At 46.9% G+C, this 19,792-nt stretch overlaps 2 protein-coding genes and 1 pseudogene across 9 annotated transcripts in view; 1 reads left to right on the plus strand and 2 right to left on the minus strand.

Moving 5' to 3' along the window:
* The window catches only part of TSR2 (TSR2 ribosome maturation factor), a 1,158,091-nt gene that overhangs the window by 164,733 nt on the left and 973,566 nt on the right, over positions 1-19,792 (plus strand). The window lies entirely within an intron of this gene.
* HSD17B10 (hydroxysteroid 17-beta dehydrogenase 10) overlaps positions 1-19,792 on the minus strand; it is an 81,399-nt gene that overhangs the window by 9,635 nt on the left and 51,972 nt on the right. The gene's annotated exons all lie outside the window — the stretch shown is intronic.
* LOC126946759 (TIMELESS-interacting protein-like) lies at positions 1,454-16,240 on the minus strand (annotated as a pseudogene).

Consider the following 19,792-nt stretch of genomic DNA (forward strand, 5'->3'; position numbering starts at 1 on the left):
CGACCATCTTCTGGCGATGTGAAAGTCGAGAAAGGCAAACAGGAGGGGAGCAAGAGAGGAAAAGAAGAGGATGTGAAAAGCCCGAAGGAAGGCAGGAGAGCAAGCAGGTAGGAATGAAGGCGAGGAAGCGGGAGCCAGCTGGCACCACAGCGAGGAGTGACAGCCGCCGCCAGCAGGGGCTGGGTACTGGGAGGAGGGAGGCTCAGGCAAGCCGCGCTGAGCCATTCTTCTCCTTCCCAGACTCCTCACCATCCATCCTGCTAACCGAGGGCCTCCACCCTGCTCGTCGTCAGAGGCAGACACCCAGGGCTTGGCCCTCTTGGGCTTCCTAGCTCTCCAGCCCAGGAGTTAGACTAGTTTTCCAACTCCCCCAGCCCCAAATCGGGAGGACAATAATCCCTTCCGCTCCGCGCCTGCCAAGGTCGAGTTAGGAAAGACTTGGAACAGAATTAAATGGCATTGGGGAAGATGAGTCAGCCGGGCGGGGCTGCAGCTGCCAGTGAAACCCCTGCCAGTGTGATTGGGCAACAACCAGAAGTAGGGGACCCGCGGGGTGGTGGTGCCATCCCTTAAAGGCAGTTTATGTGATAAGTCTTGATCGCGCACCCACTAAAGGGGCAGCTTTGGGGTCAGCCTCAATTTCCTCCACTGTGAAGTGGGAATATGAATACTTGACTTATCCGAAACGAATCATGTCTCCAAGGTGCCTGGGCTATAAAAAGCGGTCAGTCAGTAGTCACGGTCGTGCTTAGTGCCGTGCCCTCCACCCTAGGCCACTTTCGCCATGTGAGACTGTCTCAAAGGCGTGGGTGTGGGGTGCAGTGGGGAGCCCCTGATCGGGCACGGGCAGAAGACAAGTTCTTTTTTTTCCGCCACTTCCAGGTGAGGAAGAGAAGACGCCTGCTCCGGAACCAAGGGTAGGGTGGCGATGTACTGGCCTCACCCGCTTTAAGCAAAGTCACCTTAGATTTACCATGTTTGCTATTCACTCATTCATTTTCTATATTAGAGGGACTGCTGATTAAACGGAAGGACTTAACACTAAGACTCCAGTACCAGGCTATACTATAGACCTGACCGAGTGAGCGTAAGAAGATGAGACCCGGGAGAAGAAGGAGGGCGACAGCGGGCACCGAGATCCACAGGTCCAGAGTCTAGCTGCCACCCATACCCAGTGTTTTGGGAGCGGTGCGCGGCATCTGCGCATGCGCTCCCCACCCCTGCCAGGTCCCCAGCGGGGTCAGACGGCTCGCCAGTGGAGGTACTGCCCGCGCATGCGTGTCTTGCTCACACGGCGCTCCCAGTGCGACTGGAGTGTCTCCAGTGGAGCTGGCAGTTGGGAGGCCGGAGGCCCGGCCCATAGCGGGTGGCTGTTAGGAGCTATGGATGAAGGACTTGTGTATGTTGGTGCCCGCTGTCGCCCTCCTTCTCCCGAGGTCTCGTCTTCTCACACTCACTCGGTGTGTGACAGCGACAGGTCACAGAGGGCGGTAACGTGCGGCGCCCCTGGGGCGGTTTCGTTTGGCGCGGAGTAGAGGTGGCCCGGCAGTTGAGGTTGCTCCTTCCGCCTGGACTCACCTGTGTGGTCCCCTGGCGGGGACTAAAAACCAGAAGACGGAGGGGAGTGAATGTGTTTGGCTCGGAGGAAACCCCTCTTGAGCCTGCCCTCACATCCTTACAAGGGACCCAGTCTGAGGTCCAGTCGTCCCCAAACCATCCACTCCCCCACCACCCCGTTCCCTGACTAAAGGCTAAATTTGGACGGTAACCACGCCCTACCCCATCCCCTTGGAGTCCTTCAGTCAGCTCCAAAGGCCCACCCCACATTCTGGGGGCCTCTGAGTCGAAAAGGAGGGCCCATTGGGCAGGGTGGAGTTGAGGGACCTGCTGTGGAGATGTCTCTGGCCTGGGAAAACCACTGCTTCCTCATCTACCACTGAGACTGAGGAAGACCCGCAGATGGGCCATGGCAAGCACCCAGAAGAATAACTCCAGACCACCATTCAGGAAGTTAAGACAGTGGGAGATTGAATTAATGACCTTAACCCCAGACCCATGTAAGGAAAGGAAAGGGAGCCTCTGGCTGCTCCTTCTGCAGATGTGAAGTTGAAGAGGCTTCAAGGACCTTAAAACCTAATGGTTCTTATGAATGAGAAACATTCATACCCAGTGGTACTGTTTAACTCACATACCATGTCTCAGGATCTGTTGTGAGCATATTAACTCTTATTTACTTATTTATTTATTTATTTATTATTTTATTTTATTTTATTTTTTTGAGACAGAGTCTCACTCTGTCACCCAGGCTGGAGTGCAGTGGCACGATCTCAGTTCACTGCAACCTCTGCTTCCTGGGTTCAAGCAATTCTCCTGCCTCAGCCTCCCAAGTAGCTGGAGTTGCAGGTGCGTGCCACCAAACCTGGCTAATTTTTTTTTTTTTTTGTATTTTTTTTAGTAGAGATGGGGTTTCGCCATGTTGACCAAGCTGGTCTCGGACTCCTGACCTCAGGTGATCCACCCCTCTCGGCCTCCCAAAGTGCTGGGATTATAGGTGTGAGCCACTGTGCCTAGTGAATTTTTGTATTTTTAGTAGAGGCAGGGTTTCACCATGTTGGCCAGGCTGGTCTCAAACTCCTGACCTCAGGTGATTCACCCTCCTCGGCCTCCCAAAGTGCTGGGATTACAGGCATGAGGCACTGCACCCAGCCCATATTAACTCTTTTTTGTTTTGTTTTGTTTTTTGAGACGGAGTCCCGCTCTGTTGCCAGGCTGGAGTGTAGTGGCACGATCTCAGCTCACTGCAACCTCCGCCTCCCGGATTCAAGCGATTCTCCTGCCTCAGCCTCCCGAGTAGCTGGGATTACAGGCATGTGCCACTACACCTGGCTAGTTTTTGTATTTTTAGTAGAGACGGGGTTTCACCATGTTGGCCAGTATGGTCTCGATCTCCTGACCTTCTGAGTCTCCCACCTTGGCCTCCGAAAGTGCTGGGATCAGAGAGCTGAGCCGCCGCGCCCGGCCATATTTACTCTTAATCCTCACAACAACCCTATGAGGTAGGCTTTACCATCTTCCTCGTTTTACAGATGAAGAAAGTGAGTACTGAAAAGTTAAGCCACTTCCCGAGGTCTCACAACTAGTCAGAAGCAAAGCAGGACTTCAAACTCAGGCAGTCTGGCTCCAGAGTCTGCACTGTTTTGAACACAAGTGAAACTGCTCTGAGGAAGAGAACAGATAAGAGAGACCCAGTAGAGGTCAAGATTGAAACTCATTTCCTAAGCACCTGCTCTCACACTATTTCAGTCTTCCAAATGACCCTGTGAGGGAGGAATCTGAGGCAAAGAGAGGTTACATATTTTTAAAGAAATATGTTATTCATGACACTTGTTAAAGATGGTAGAGCCAGGCTTTATTCAAGGCCATGGTGACAGGTATGCAGACCACTGCAATGGGGTCTTGCAGTGGGAGAAAGATTGGACTCAACTGTAAGTCCAACAATGACAAGTGGAGATTTCTAACCAAGGAGCAGGGTGGGGTCAGTGGATGGGAAATTACTAAGAGGAAACATCTAGGACAAGGGGTTTCTGGCTAAACTGACTTGATAGGATTATTGTTGAAGGCAGGCCAGTATGATAAGAATCCAGGGTAGTCAGACACCAAGGGTGGGAAATTTCCCCTAAATTGACCTAGCAATCTTGCTCAAACTAGATTCAATAAGGATAGAGAGAGTCCTTGTAAGGACTCTTACAGGGACAGGTCAGGCCTAGCCAGCAGAGTACATGAAGGAGCCTGACTAAGGTTTTGGTCAAAGGAGACAGTCTTTGTCAAATATCTTGCCCAGCCGGGCAAGGTGGCACATGCCTGTAATCCCAACACTTAGGGAGGCCAAGGTGGGAGGATCGCTTGAAACCAGGAGTTCAAGACCAGCCTGGGTGACATAGCGAGACCCCATCTCTACCCCAAAAAATGTTTTGGGTTTTTCTGAGACAGGGTCTTGATCTGTTGCCCAGGCTGGAGTACTGTAGCACAATTTTGCCTCACTTGCAGCCTTGACCTCCTAGGTTCAAGTGATCCTCCTGCCTCAGCTTCCAGAGGAGCTGTGCCACCACGCCTGGCTAATTTTTTTTTTTTTTTTTGGTAAAGAAGGGGTCTCACCATGTATTCCAGACTAGTCTTGAACTCCTAGGCTCAAGCAATCCACCCACCTAGGCCTCCCAAAGTGCTGGGATTACAGGAGTGAGCCACTGCATCCGGCTACAATTTTTTTTTTTTTTTTTTTAAATCTTGCCCTAGGTCACACAAGTAGTAGTTGGACCAAGTTGATGAAGCAGCCTGACTCAGGCAACACATTAGTTAACCAAGACAAAAGGTGAGACTAAGATCCAAGGTCTCTTCCAGCCTTGGGGCCTTTCACTACATGCATTTTTTTTTTTTTTTTCTGAGACGGAGTTGCGCTCTGTTGCCCAGATTGGAGTGCAGTGGCGCCATCTCAGCTCACTGCAACCTCTGTCTCCCGGGTTCCAGCAATTCTACTGCCTCAGCCTCCCGAGTAGCTGGGATTACAGGCGTGGGTCACCACACCCAGCTAACTTTTTTTTTTTATTTTTAGTAGAGACGAGGTTTCACCATGTTGGCCAAGCTGGTCTTGAACTCCTGACCTCAGGTGATCCACCTGCCTCGGCCTCCCAAAGTACTGGGGTTACAGGCGTGAGCCGCTGCGCCTGGCCCACTACATGCATTTTAACAAACATTTATTTGATAATTCAGATGTTTATTATGCTGAGTGTTCTTGGAGGCACTGAGGACTCAGCAGTGAACAAAACAGACGTGGTCCCTTTCCGCAACTCTTGGAAGGAGAGTGAAGGTAAAGAAACACAGCCAACATTAGTTAGTGGTAAAAACCGATTTTATTCAGTAACTACTGACAGTAGAGGAAAGAGCTGAGCTTCATTCTTATTTGCACAGAGGTGACTAGGAGTTTTGTTTTGTTTTGTTTTGTTTTTTGAGATGGAGTCTCACTGTTGCCCAGGCTGCAGTGCAGTGACACGATATCGGCTCACTGCATCCTCCCAGGTTCAAGCGATTCTCCTGCATCAGCCTCCCAGGTAGCTGGGATTACAGGCATGCGCAACCACACACGGCTCATTTTTGTATTTTTAGTAGAGATGGGGTTTCACCATGTTGGCCAGGCTGGTCTTGAACTCCTGACCTCAGGTGATCTGCCCACTTCGGCCTCCCAAAATGCTGGGATTACAGGTGTGAGCCATTGCACCCAGTCCATGACTAGGAGTTTTATTTCTTATTTTTGTTTTTTGAGATCTCGCTCTGTCGCCCAGGCTGGAGTGCCGTGGCGCGATCTTGGCTCACTGCAAACTCCGCCTCCGGGCTCACTCCATTCTCCTGCCTCAGCCTCCCGAGTAGCTGGGATTACAGGTGCCCGCCACACGCCCAGCTAATTTTTTTTGTATTTTTAGTAGAGACAGGATTTCACTGTATTAGCCAGGATGGTCTTCATCTCCTGACCTCGTGATCCGCCCCCCTCGGCCTCCCAAAGTGCTGGGATTACAGGCGTGAGCCGCCCCGGCCTCATAATGGTAAACTTTTCTTAGAGCTAAGGAAGAAGGTGGTCAGGACCCATCCTTGTCAGGTGTTGGCTAGGACAAATGATAACACTCTTTTGACAGCCCTGAGCTTTTTCAGACTGGAACTCAAAAGGGAGTTGGGCTGCCCCCAAGCGGTAGCCTTAGGCTACTAGAAGCTATGACAAAGTTTAGTCGAGTGTTAGTGCAGGGGTTTGAATGCAGTGTTCCTGCATAGAGTTTGCGCAGTTTGAGGGGGAGTGTGGAACCAACAATAAACATGTAAATGACTTTCAGGTAGTGATATTTGAAGACAAGGGAGGTTGGGAGAAGGAATTGATTATTTTGGTGAACTGAGAATCCAGAAATACAAAGGCCTGGATTCTTTGAAAAGCCCTGAGGCAGGAGTAGGCCTGTCTTTTGCCAGGGCAGGAGGGAAGGCCCGTTTTCCTGGAGCACGAGTAGCACTCAATGAAAGCAGTGAACAGGGTGAGACGAAGGCAGGGGATGGTGAGACAATTGAAGTCTGAGATCTTAGAGATACTCAGAGGCCAGATCACAAGGACTATGTGCCAGCAGGCCCACCCCATAAACTCGTGTAAATTTGCACTGTATAAGGGCAGCTTGTGCTGAAGGGATGAGGACAGGGACCTAAAATTGCACCTGTACTATGTTCACCAAGTTGTACAGTGCATCCCGGTACAGGGCTATGTCAGTCAGCAGAAAAGGGTGCCTTTTCCCAATAACCACAAGGTAGGCAAACTGTGAGCCAGAGGGGCTGCATCTGCCCAGAGGGGCACTGCTGTGGTCTGAATGTTTGTGCCCCCTCCCCACCAAATTCATAAGTTGAAATCCTAACCCCCAAGGTGATGTTATTGGGAGATGGGACCCCTTGGGAGCTGGGCTCCACCTTCATGAGTGGGATTAGTGCTCTTATAAAACAGGCCCAAAGGAGCTCAATTGCCCCTTCCACCAGGAGAGGACACAGAAAGAAGGTCTCATCTATGAACTAGGAAGTGGGTCCTCACCAGATACTGAATCTGCCAGTGCCTTGATCTTGGACTTTACAGCCTCCAGAGCTGTGAGAAATGAATTTCGGTTGTTTATAAACTACCCAGCTTATGTTTTTTTTCTGTTGTTGTTGTTGTTATAGAAGCCCAAATAGACTAAGACAGGCATTTTTGTCTAAATAGCATGAAAGGGGCTGGACACGGTGGCTCACACCTGTAATCCCAGCACTTTGGGAGGCCGAGGAGGGAGGATCATCTGAGGTCAAGGGTTCAAGACCAGCCTGGCCAACACGGTGAAACCCTGCCTCTACTAAAAATACAAAAATTAGACGGGTGTGGTATGTGCGCCTATAATCCCAGCTACTCTGGGGGCTGAGGCAGGAGAATTACTCGAACTCGGGAGGCAGAAGTTGCAGTGAGCCAAGATCTTGCCACTGCACTTCAGCCTGGGTGACAGAGTGAGACTCTGTCTCGAAAAAAACCCCGATAATAATAATAAATAGCATGAAGGTGTTCTATGGGTTAGCTGTGGCTTGTGGGCCAGGCGCTGAGCTAGCAGTTGCCAGGGTAGCAGACCAGTTATGAGGTTATTGAAAAAGCTGAGGCAGCTATCTTAAGAAAAGAAAGCCATGAAAAATGAGTTTATTTTACCTTATTACAATGGCTCATAGTGGCTGTTCAGTGGGCATGTTCAGCACCTCCATGGAGAAACTGCAGTGACAGCTGTACAAGGGAAAGAATGATATGTTCAGGTACTCATTGATATTTGAGAGTGACTTCATCCAGATAATTGAACCCCTATTTCCCCTCTTCCTCCTCCATTCCCTTCTCTCTCCCCACTCAAGTCCTTCCTCAGTCTCTCTCACATTCCTTTTTCTTTTCTTTTTCTTTTTCTTTTTTTTTGAGACAGTCTTGCTCTGTCACCCAGGCTGGAGTGCAATGGTGTGATCTCGGCTCACTGCAAACCTCTGCCTCCTGGGTCCAAGCAATTCTCATGCCTCAGCCTCCCAAATAGCTGGGATTACAGGCATGCACACCATGCCCAGCTAGATTTTGTATTTTTAGTAGAGATGGGGTTTCACCATGTTGGCCAGGCTGGTCTCGAACTCCTGAGCTCAAGTGATCCGCCCACCTCAGACTCTCAAAGTGCTAGGATTACAAGCGTGAGCCGCCATGCCTGGCCTCCTTTTATTTCTTCAACAGAGCATTTATTAAGCACTAATATGTGCAGCACATGCAAAAATGTCCTCAGTGATGTCTCCAAAATCAGGTAGAGGAAACAGACAAGTTTTTGAAAAAATTCATTGAGTTATCAACTTATGCATCTCTATCTTACAAAAAGGATTTGGAGCAGCTGTCAATTCCAAGATTTATCTTTTCCTGCCACTATACCAGGACGGACAGCAGAACTAAGCTAGGGCAAGATGATAAGAATCCTTTTATTTATTTTGCTTTAAAAATGTTTATATTATAGGCCAGGCATGGTGGCTCACACCTGTAATCTCAGCACTTTGGGAGGCTGAGGTAGGTGGATTGCTTGAGCTCAGAAGTTTGAGACCAGCCTGGACAACATGGCAAAACATCGTCTCTACGAAAAATACAAAAATTAGCCAGGCATGATGGTGCGTGCCTGTAATCTCACCTACTTGGGAGACTGAGGCAGGAGAATCAATTGAACCCGGGAGGCAGAAGTTGCAGTGAGCTGAGATCGTGCTACCACACTCCAGCCTGGGTGACAGAGCAAGACCCCATCTCAAAAAAAAAAAGTTTATATTATTATATTTATATTGTATCTATTTTATCTTCTTTTCAAGTGTGCAGAAGGGAATGATAGAAAATAAAACACTCCCAGTTATCTCAGATCTTCACGTTTTGCCATGTTTACTTTGGATTTAATTTTTTTGTTGTTTTTGACACGGAGTTTTACTCTTGTTGCCCAGGCGGGAGTGCAATGGCATGATCTCGGCTTCCTGCAACCTCCACCTCCCGGGTTCAAGCAATTCTCCTGCCTCAGCCTCCCAAGTAGCTGGGATTACAGGTTCCTGCCACCACGCCTGGCTAATTTTTGTAATTTTAGTAGAGACAGGGTTTCACCATGTTGGACAGGTTAGTCTCAAACTCCTGACCTCAGGTGATGTACCCACCTCGGCCTCCCAAAGTGCTGGGATTATAGGTGTGAACCACCACGCCTGGCCTAGATTTAATTTTTTAAAAATAAAGCATGAAAGATCCAGTTGACTCTCCCTCAGTTCCCTTCCCCAGGTCCCCAAGGTGCATCCCCTGTGAGCCCTCAGTTTCCCTTGTCCTGAATTTGGAGTTTTTCATTCCCATGCATGTTTTGTCCTCAATTTTATATGAATGTATTCATAAATGTTTTCCAGTAATTTGAAGAACATGATATGGTTTGTTTTGTGTGTCTTGAAACCTTAGACCCGTATTGACACTGTGGGGCCCCTCCTGCAGGTTGCTTTTTATCATTCAACGTTGTCTATATTTGTACACACAGCTCTATATATCTCTTAATTGACATGGTGCTCTCCAGCATTCAAGGACTTCAGGGTCCATTGTTTTCTATGATCCTCACAACAAATGTCATGACCCCCTCGGGACTTAAGAAGAATCTGAGACCCAGAGAGTGAAGTGAAGACCACAAAGGGGCAGAGCCCCAGGCTTCTGACTCCTCACTCACTGTGGCTTCCTCTGCTTGGGTGCCATCTGGATAATACCATGAGTCGCATCATTAAGACAAGAAGTGTGAGTAACCAGAGGGCAGGCAAGTGGGAGGGAGAGGAAAGGAGCACGGAGAAGAGGGTAGAAAGCAAGGGTAGACAAGGGAAGGAAGAAAAGGGGGCAGAACCAGCTGAAGGAGCTGTATAGCTTTAAATCTATCAGTGATTCTCATGCTCAACCTTGGCCACTCATTGGGATCACCTGGGGAGCTTCGCCAACTCGTGATGCCTGGCATCCACCCCCAGAAATTCTAATATAATTGGCCTAGAGGGAGGACTGAATAGGAGGATGTTTAAAAGCTCCCCAGCTGGTTTGAATATATAGGTGGGGTTGCAAGTCATTGACTAAGCAAAGCAATTTGTCAGGCAGTAAATTGGCTGAGGGGGCGGAACTCAAAAGCTGGCTTGTTAACATTAATAAGATCTTACACCTTGAAGGCTGGCTTGATAATACGATGTAAATAAGGTATTGAGATCTTAGGCCTAGATTCTATCAACAGAAATGGGCTAAAATGAAGGAGGTGATAATCCGTTTTCCTTAGTGTTGTTCATACTAGTCTTACACTATTGTGTTCAGTCATTGGGGCTTTGACTTGAAGGAGAGACCAACAATTTTCACAATGAATACCAGTAAACCCCTACAGAGTAACGGAATTCAGCAAACACTCTAAGTACTTCCTTATGCTGTGCCTGTGCTATAGGGAAGGAAGACAGAGATGAGAAAATCATAATCCTTGCCCTCAAGAAGCTCAGACAAACAGGCAACCTGGACATATGTACAGACAATTAACTCAATGGGCTAAATGCTAGAGATAAGTCCAAGGAACAGAAAGCAGAGAACACCTAACTCTACCTTGGAAAGACTGGCAGAGGGGCTCAGGGTAGGCTTCACAGGAGGGCTGCATGAATGAACCAAGTCTCGAAGGTTGAGTAGGAGTTGGTTAAGGGCATGGTTGAGGCTGGGAGTTAGGAAGAACATGTGCAAAGGTTTAGGGTGGTAGAAGCACATGGAACACATATGTGGCAGGGGAGAAGCTGGTGATGAGGCTGGAAAGATGGGGGCCTTGTGTGCCATACCCAGAAGTCCTGGCTCGACTCTGTAGGCAGCCAGGCATCATCAAAGCGAGGAATATAGGGAGAGCAGGGAGAGCCTTATGGAGAGGAGGCATCTAAGATGAGTCTTGGAGCATGAGTAGAATTTCAACAGGCAGGGATGTGGGATGGAGAAGAAGGCTTCCCAAGAAGGGGCAGGAGCAGAAAGAAAAGTGTGAGCAAAGATGTGGAGGCAGGATAAGTTTGACATGTGTCAGACACAGTGAAGGAATCGATCCTCTAGTAGGAGTGATCACAGTCATCTGGGGCACTTTTTTTTTTTTTTTGAGACTGAGTCTTGCTCTGTCGCCCAGGCTGGAGTGCAGTGGCACCATCTCGGCTCACTGCAAGCTCAGCCTCCCGGGTTCACGCCATTCTCCTGCTTTAGCCTCCTGAGTAGCTGGGACCACAGGCGCCCGCCACCACGCCCGGCTAATTTTTTTGTATTTTTAGTGGAGACGAGGTTTCACCGTGTTAGCCAAGACGGTCTCGATCTCCTAACCTCCTGATCCACCCGCCTCGGCCTCCCAAAGTGCTGGGATTACAGGCGTGAGCCACCACACCCAGCCTATCTGGGGCACTTTTTAAAAAAATCTTTTTTTTTTTTTTTTGAGACAGAGTCTGGCTCTGTCACCCGGGCTGGAGTGCAGTGGTGTGATCTCGGCTCACTGCAACCTCCACCTACCGGGTTGAATTGATTCTCCTGCCTCAGCCTCCCGAGTAACTGGGACTACAGGCATGTGCCACCACACCTGGCTAATTTTTGTATTTTTAGTAGAAATGAGGTTTTGCCATATTGGCCAGGCTGGTCTTGAACTCCTGGTCTCAAATGATCCACCTGCCTCGACCTCCCAGAGTGCTGGGATTACAAGCATGAGCCACTGTGCCTGGGCAAAATATCTTTTTTTTATTTCTTTACTTTCTTAATACACTTACTTTAAATTAAGAAAAAAAAAAAAAAAAAAAGCCTGGCACGGTGGCTTATGCCTGTAATCCCAGCACTTTGTGGAGGCCGAGGCAGGAGGATTGCCTGAGCTCAGGAGTTCAAGACCAGCCTGGGCAATACGGTGAGACCCTGTCTCAATAAATAAATAAATACATTTTAAAAAGAAAAAAGGATTAAATATCAATCCCTGGCCTCTACTCCCCTCCCATCCTCCAAGATGATTCTAATTTATATGGTCTGGTAGTGGAATCCTGGTATCAGTATATTTTAAAAGTCCCCCAGGTAATCATAATCTGCAGCTGGGCTTGAGAGCCACAGCTGTAGGGGAGCTGTTGAGGACATGGATGGAAAGGTTGACTAGAGCCAGATACCAGTGACTATAAATTAGCTAATGTTTATTGATTTTTTTTTTCTTCAGACGTGGTCTCTGTTGCCCAGGCTAGAGTGCACTGGTGCAATCACAGCTCACTGCAACCTTGACCTGCTGGGCTTAAGTGAGCCTCCCACCTCAGCCTCCTGAGTAGCTGGGACCATAGGCATGTGCCACCATGCCCAGCTAATTTTTAAAAATTTTTTTGTAGAGATAGAGTCTTACTATGTTGCCTAGGCTGGTCTGGAACTCCTGAGCTCAAATGATCCTCCTGCCTCAGCCTCCCAAAGTGCTAGGATTATAGGCATGAGCCACTTTGCCTGGCGTATTGAATGTTAACTGTGTACTATTCACTTAGTATAGATTAATCCATTTAATCCTCACAACTCTATGAGGATGGGTACTATCATCATCCTTGTGTTGGAGCTGTGGAAATATAATTTGTGCAATGTCATATGCCGAAGTGGCAGTCTGACTTTCAAGGCATATCCTAGAAGGGCTTGTATTCCAGGCCAAGATGTTGGCTTTTCTTCTGTAATCACCTTTGTTAGTTCAATGTGTATTCATCCAGAATTTTTCTTTATGCATCTGAAAGCAAGTACCCATACACATTTCCCCCTTTCTTACACAAAAGGTAGCATACTCTTCTTCCTTTTTTTTTTTTTTTTGAGATGGAGTCTCACTCTGTCACCCAGGCTGGAGTGGAGTGGCATGATTTGGCTCACTGCAACCTCTGCCCACTGAGTTCAAGCAATTCTTCTGCCTCAGATTACAGGCATGTGCTAAAAAGGTAGCATACTCTTTACACCTTCTGTCCCTTGCTTTTATGAACAATGTATCCTGAAAATCATTACAAATCAGTACATAGAGAGCTTCCCCATTTTTTTAACAGCTTATTAGCATTTCTTTGTGTGCATGTACCCTACTTGATTTCATCTTGGATTGGTTTCAGTTTCTGGCTATCAAAATGCTGTAATGAATAATCTTGTTTATGTGCCATTTTGCATATTCCCAGAAATGAAATTGCTGGGTTAAGGGGTAGGTAGATGTGCATTTGTAATTTAAATAGGTGTTGCCAAATTGTCCTCTGTAGATGTACTGTTTTGCATTCCTACCTGCAGCATATGACAGTATGTTGGCACTTAAAAAATTTTTAGATTCAGGGGGTATATGTACAGGTTTGTTACATATGTATATTGCATGATGCTGAGGTTTGGGCTTCTATTGTACCTGTTACCTGAATAATGAATATAGCACCCAATAGGTAGTTTTTCTTTTTTCCTTTTTCTTTTCTTTCTTTTTTTTTTTTTTTTTTTTTATTTTTTTTATTTTGACAGGGCCTTGCTCTGTTGCCCAGGCTGGAGTGCAGTGGCGTGATCTCAGCTCACTGTTACCTCCACCTCCTGGGTTCAAGGGATTCTCCTGCCTTAACCTCCCAAGTAGCTGGGACTACAGGCATGTGCCACCACCCCTGGTTAATTTTTGTATTTTCAGTAGAGACGGGGTTTCGCCTGTTGCCCAGGCTGGTCTCGAACTCCTGACCTCAGGTGATCCACCCACTTTGGCATCCCAAAGTTCTGGGATTTCAGGCATGAGCCACCGCACCTAGCCACAATAGGTAATTTTTCAACCTTTGCCCCCTTCCCTCACTCTCTCCTTTTGGAGAGTGTCTATTGTTCCCATCTTTATGTCTGTGTGTATCCAATGTTTAGCTCCCACTTATAAGTGAGAACATGTAGTATTTGTTTCTTTTTTCCCAATTAGATACTGATATTTTAGGGTCAGGTGTGGTGACTCATGCTTGTAATCCCAGCACTTTGGGAGACCAAGGCAGGTGGATTGCTTGAGCTCAGGAGTTTGAGACCAGCCTTGGCAACAAGTCGAAACCCCATTCTACAAAAAGTATTAGCCAGGCGTGGTGGCATGCGCCTGTAGTCCCAGCTACTCAGGAGGATGAGGTGGGAGGATTGCTTGAGCCCAAGAGGTGAAGGTTGCAGTGAGCTGAGATCACACCACTGCACTCCAGCCTAGGTGTGCAGTGAGACACAGTGAGACTCTGTCTCAAAAAAAAAAAAAAAAAAAAAAAAAATCCTGATATTTAAATGTGGATTTTTTTCCAACTTTTATTATAGATCAAAGGGTATATGCGCAGATTTGTTATATGGGTAAATTGCATGACACTGAGGCTTGGGGTCCCAATCATCATATCGCCCAGGCAGTAAGCATAGTACCCAACAGGTGGTTTTTCAGCCCACACCCTTCTCTCTCCCTCTCCCATCTAATGGTTCCCAGTGTCTATTTTTCCCAACTTTTTTTGTTTGTTTTAGTTTTCAAGATAATTTTTATTTTTACTTCTTTTAAAAAATGGACATTAATATTCAGTGTATATGTGTACCTTAAAACTTCACCCAGGTTTACAAAAATTAGTCGGACGTGGTGGCACATGCCTGTAATCCCAGCTACTTGGGAGGCTGAGGCAGGAGAATCACTTGAACCCGGGAGGCAGAGGTTGCAGTGAGCTGAGATCGCGCCACTGCACTCCAGCCTGGGCGACAGAGCAAGACTCCATCTCATACAAAAAACAAAAACAAAAACAAAACTACAAAAAAAAATCACCCAGCCTACTCTGGGCACACTGTCCATGGGTTAGTCCTGCTCTGTAAGGAGCAGTAAAAAACAAAATCTCCCAATTTAGTGAAAACAAGGCATTCAATGGCAGACCAGCAGCAGAAACTGCTTATTACCTAATAATCATTTATGAAGTCATATCTATATAAAAACAAACACTAAAGAGAATAGACAACCAAAGTGACAGGCATAATTATAAATAAATACCAGATTACCAGATTTTAAATATTAATCTGTAAAAGTTTTACTACCTAAGGATTTTCACTCAAAGGAGAAAAAATACATAGTAACACCAAGCTTGCAGAATGGGGAGTTAACAGATACATTTTCTCTTAATGGAAACCCATCTAGCTTCAGTAACATTTCTGGATGAAGCATCAAGTTACTGTTGCACTTTTTTTTTTTTTTTTTTTTTTTTTTGAGACGGAGTCTCTGTAGCCAGGCTGGAGTGCAGTGGTGTGATCTCAGCTCACTGCAACCTCCGCCTCCTGGGTTCAAGCCATTCTCCTGCCTCAGCCTCCCGAGTAGCTGGGACTACAGGCGCGTGCCATCACGCCCAGCTAATTTTTGTATTTTTAGTAGAGACGGGATTTCACCATATTGGCCAGGATGGTCTCAATCTCTTGACCTCGTGATCCGCCTGCCTCGGCCTCCCAAAGTGCTGGGATTACAGGCGTGAGTCACTGCGCCCAGCCTTTTTTTTTTTTTTTTTTTTTTTTTTTTTGAGATGGAGTTTCACTCTTGTTGCCTAGGCTGGAGTGCAATGGTGCGATCTTGGCTCACAGCAACCTCTGCCTCCCAGGTTCAAGCTATTCTCCTGCTTCAGCCTCCCGAGTGGCTAGGATTATAGGCATGTGCCACCACGCCCAGCTAATTTTGTATTTTTAGTAGAGACGAGGTTTCTCCATGTTGGTCAGGCTGGTCTGGAGCTCCCGACCTCAGGTGATCTGTCCACCTCAGCCTCCCACAGCGCTGGGATTAAAGGCTTGAGCCACCATGCCTGGCCACTGTTGCACATTTTTAAAAGACTGGTCCAGCTGTGTTTCCTCTCATTTTAAATCCTTCTCTTCATTTAAAGTATTGGCAGGAGCATCATTACATAGATTGTCTAGAATGTCTTTGTTTAATCCATTTGACTCCTCCTTTTGATCTTCATCAGTATTAACCTGTTCAATTGTCTGTACCCTGGGTGTATTCATTAACATTATCATTTCCTAGGGACTATTACTCAGCAGCTTTGCCTGCCTTCTTTCCGAGGTCGGTTGTTTATTTCTCTCAATCCTTTGTTGTTGCTCTTTTGTTAGGCTTCTACTTGACTCAGAAGCAAACATCTCACTTTCAGATGAGTTTGTCAGAAAGGGATCTAATACAGCAGCAGTTACACAATGTCCATTATTTTCCCCAACTTCATCATTATTGCTAACAACATATTCATGTAAAATAGGGAGATCAAGTCAAATTCATTTTAAACAGGTCTGAATTTCCTTTTTATTTCTCAGGTATTCAACTCTGTCAATAAAATCCTCAAACTGCAGTTTAGGGAATTGCCTATGTGCCCAGTGTTCCATGTGTCTGATTGGCATCTTTAAGTCTTCAGCCTCATGACTTTTACCTTTGAATTTTGCCCTATCAAATACATGCCTTAAGGCTGGAAGCCCTCTCTCTGAAATTAATCTGTGAGCATCCAGCTTGGATATATTTATTTTAACTGCTCTCTTTGAAGGCACAGGAACAAGTGCTCCACTTGCTGATTCTTTATCAGGTTCAGCTCCTTCACCATCTTGTCTCTCTGGAGATGCTGGAGGTAGGAAAGGAGGAAAAGTTTCATCTTCTACATGCTCGTAATCTAGAAGGTCAATCATGCCATTCTCCTATGGTTCTAGCATCTTTTCCTCTGGCTTTCCTCCCTTTCTGGACGCTCCTTCTGGATTTTCTTTCCAGGTTCATCTAGCCTCACGCAGACAGCAGAGGCCACAGCGCAGAGCTCGGTGTGCAAAGTAAGCATGCTTCTCCTATTTTTCCCATCTTTACGTTCATGTGTATCCAGTGTTTACCTTCCACTTATAAGTGAGAACATGTAGTTTTTTTTTTTTTTTTTTCTGTTCCTGTATTAATCTGCTTAGGATAATGGCCTCCAGCTGCATCCATGTTGCTGCAAAGGACATGATTATGTTCTTTTTCATGACTGTGTAGTATTTCATGGTGTATATCTGACACATTTTCTTTATCCAATCTGCTGTTGTTGGGCATCTAGGCTGATTCCATGTGTTTGCTATCGTGACTAGTGCTGCAATGTGTCTTTTTGGTAGAATGATTTCTTTTCCTTTGGGTATATACCCAGTATGTGGGCACATTTTTAAAGAATTACTTAATTTTTGAATATGTGATATGCATGTGCTTCAGAAGCAAAGGTGAAAAGGAGTGCAGTGGGCCAGGCACAGTGGCTCACACCTGTAATCCCAGCACTTTGGGAGGCTAAGGTGGGAGGATTGCTTGAGCCCAGGAGTTGCCAGGTGTGGTGGCCCATGCCTGTGGTCCCAGCTACCTGGGAGGCTAAGGCAGGACAATAGCTTGAGCCCAGGAGGTCGAGGCTGCAGTGAGCTGTGATCACGCCACTGCATTCCATCCTGGGTGATAGAGTGAAACACTGTCTCAAAAAAAAAAAAAAAAGAGAGAGAGAAATGAAAAAGAAAGATAATTCTCTCACACAGTCTATCACAGGCAGGTGAGCATCTTATTTCCAAGACCCTCCACTCAGGATGTTAAGACAGAAGTGAGGTTCATAGCTCATCTTCAAAGGCTATTTGCACATTTTGGTCCAAAACATACTTCCTCAATCCTAAATATGATTTCTGTTTTCCTTTCTTCTTCCTTTCTTCCTTCCTTCCTTCCTTTCTTCCTTTCTTCCTTTCCTCCTTCCCTTCCTTCCTTCCTTCCTTCCTTCCTTCCTTCCTTCCTTCCTTCCTTCCTTCCTTTCTCTTTTCTTTTTTTGAGACAGAGCCTTGCTGTGTCGCCCAGGCTGGAGTGGAGTGGCATGATCTCCACTCACTGCAACCTCCGCTTCCCAGGTTCAAGCAATTCTCCTGCCTCAGCCTCCTGAATAGCTTGGATTACAGGCGCCCGCCACCTTGCCCAGCTAATTTTTGTATTTTTGGTAGAGACAGGGTTTCACCACATTGGGCAGGCTGGTCTCGAACTCCTCACCTCAGGTGATCTGCCTGCCCCAGCCTCCTGGAGTGCTGGGATTACAGGCGTGAGCCACCGCGCCCGGCTGATTTCTGTTTTTCTTTTCCTGGAAGTAGCGCGGCATGGGAGGAGGGTGCGAAATAAAATCCTATCAACATTGTCTAGGAAAATTCCCAGTACTTGACTTGCTGTAAGTCAGTTGGAGAATTTCCTTTTTCACTACTATGCAACAGTTTATATCATGTTGATAAATTGACACAAAATGATAAAGCATATTATCTAGAGCTGCACTGTCCAGTATAGTAGCCACTAGCTACATGTGGCTATTTACACTTAAATTAATTAAAATTATGGTCAAGTACAGTGTCTCATGCCTGTAATCTCAGCACTTTGAGAGGCTTAGGCAAGAGGATTGCTTAAGACCAGGAGGTCAAGACCAGCCTGAGCAACAAAATGAGACTCTGTCTTCACAAAAAATAAAATTAGCGGGGCACGCCTGTAGTCTTAGCTACTCAGGAGGCTGAGGCAGGAGGATTGCTTGAGCCCAGGAGTTTGAGTCTGCAGTGAGCTATGATCATGCCACTGCACTCCAGCCTGGGTGATAGAGTGGGACCCCGTCTCTATTTTAAAATAATAATTAGATTAAGTTAAGTATTTAACACAAGCTACAACATGGATGAAGCTTGAGGACCTTATGCTAAGTGAAATAAGCCAATCACAAAGTGATTTCACTTACATGAGCTACTTAGTCAAATTCCTAAAGACAGAGAGTAGAGTGGTCGTTGCCAGGGACTGGGAGAAGGAGGGAATGGGGAGTTATGGCTGAACAGGTATGAGTTTCAGGTTGGGTAGAAGAAAAGGTTCTGGAGATATGTGGTGGTGATGGTTGCACAAAAATGCAAATGTTCGGCCACGCGCGGTGGCTCATGCCTGTACTCCCAACACTTTGAGAGGCCAAGGCAGGCGGATCACAATGTCAGGAGATCGAGACCATCCTGGCCAACATGGGAAAACCCTGTCTCTACTAAAAATACAAAAAATTAGCCGGGAGTGTTGGCACATGCCTGTAGTCCCAGCTACTCAGGAGGCTGAGGGAGGAGAATTGCTTGAACCTGGGAGGTGGAGGTTGCAGTGAGCCAAGACCACACCACTGCACTCTACTCTGGGAGACAGAGTCTCACTCTGTCTCAAAAAACAAACAAAGGTCGGGCGTGGTGGCTCAAGCCTGTAATCCCAGCACTTTGGGAGGCCGAGACAGGTGGATCATGAGGTCAGGAGATCGAGACCTTCCTGGCTCACACGGTGAAACCCCGTCTCTACTAAAAAATACAAAAAACTAGCCGGGCGCGGTGGCGGGCGCCTGTAGTCCCAGCTACTTGGGAGGCTGAGGCAGGAGAATGGTGTGAACCCGGGAGGTGGAGCTTGCAGTGAGCTGAGATCTGGCCACTGCACTCCAGCCTGGGCGACAGAGCGAGACTCCGTCTCAAAAAAACAAACAAACAAACAAAAAAAAAGCAAATGTTCTTTTTTGTTGTTGAAACGGAGTCTTGCTCTGTCGCCCAGGGGCTGCAGTATAGTGGCATGATCTCGGCTCACTGCAACCTCTGTCTCCTGGGTTCAAGCGATTCTCCTGCCTCAGCCTCCCACGTAGCTGGGACTACAGGCAGGAGCCACTACGCCTGGCTAATTTTTTCTTAATTTAATTTTTATTTATTTTTATTTTTTTGAGACAGAGTTTCATTCTTGTTGTCCAGGCTGGAGTGCAATGGCGTGGTCTCGGCTCACTGCAACTTCTGCCCCCTGGGTTCAAGTGATTCTCCTGCCTCAGCCTCCCAAGTAACTGGGATTACAGGCGCCTGCCACCATGCTTGGCTAATTTTTTTTTGTATTTTTAGTAGAGACAAGGTTTCATCATGTTTGCCAGGCTGGTGTCGAACTTCTGACCTCAGGTGATCCGCCCGCCTCGGCCTCCCAAAGTGCTGGGATTACAGGTGTCAGCCACTGCACCCGGCCCATTTGCCACATTTAAAATACTCAATAGCCATATGTGGCTAGTGGCTACCATACTGTACAGTGTAGACAGAGAACATTTCCATCATTGCTGAATGTTTTATTGAACAGTGCTGGTCTAGAGTTATGACAGAAAGCTCTGGAAGAACTAAAATCAGAAAGAGGTTGAATAGGTAGTAATGGTTGTCTCTGGGGCTGGAACTGGGGTTTGAGAAGGGCAGGCAGAAACTTTGCTTTTTATG

Source organism: Macaca thibetana, chromosome X, assembly GCF_024542745.1.
Source record: "Macaca thibetana thibetana isolate TM-01 chromosome X, ASM2454274v1, whole genome shotgun sequence".
Lineage (NCBI taxonomy): Eukaryota > Metazoa > Chordata > Mammalia > Primates > Cercopithecidae > Macaca > Macaca thibetana.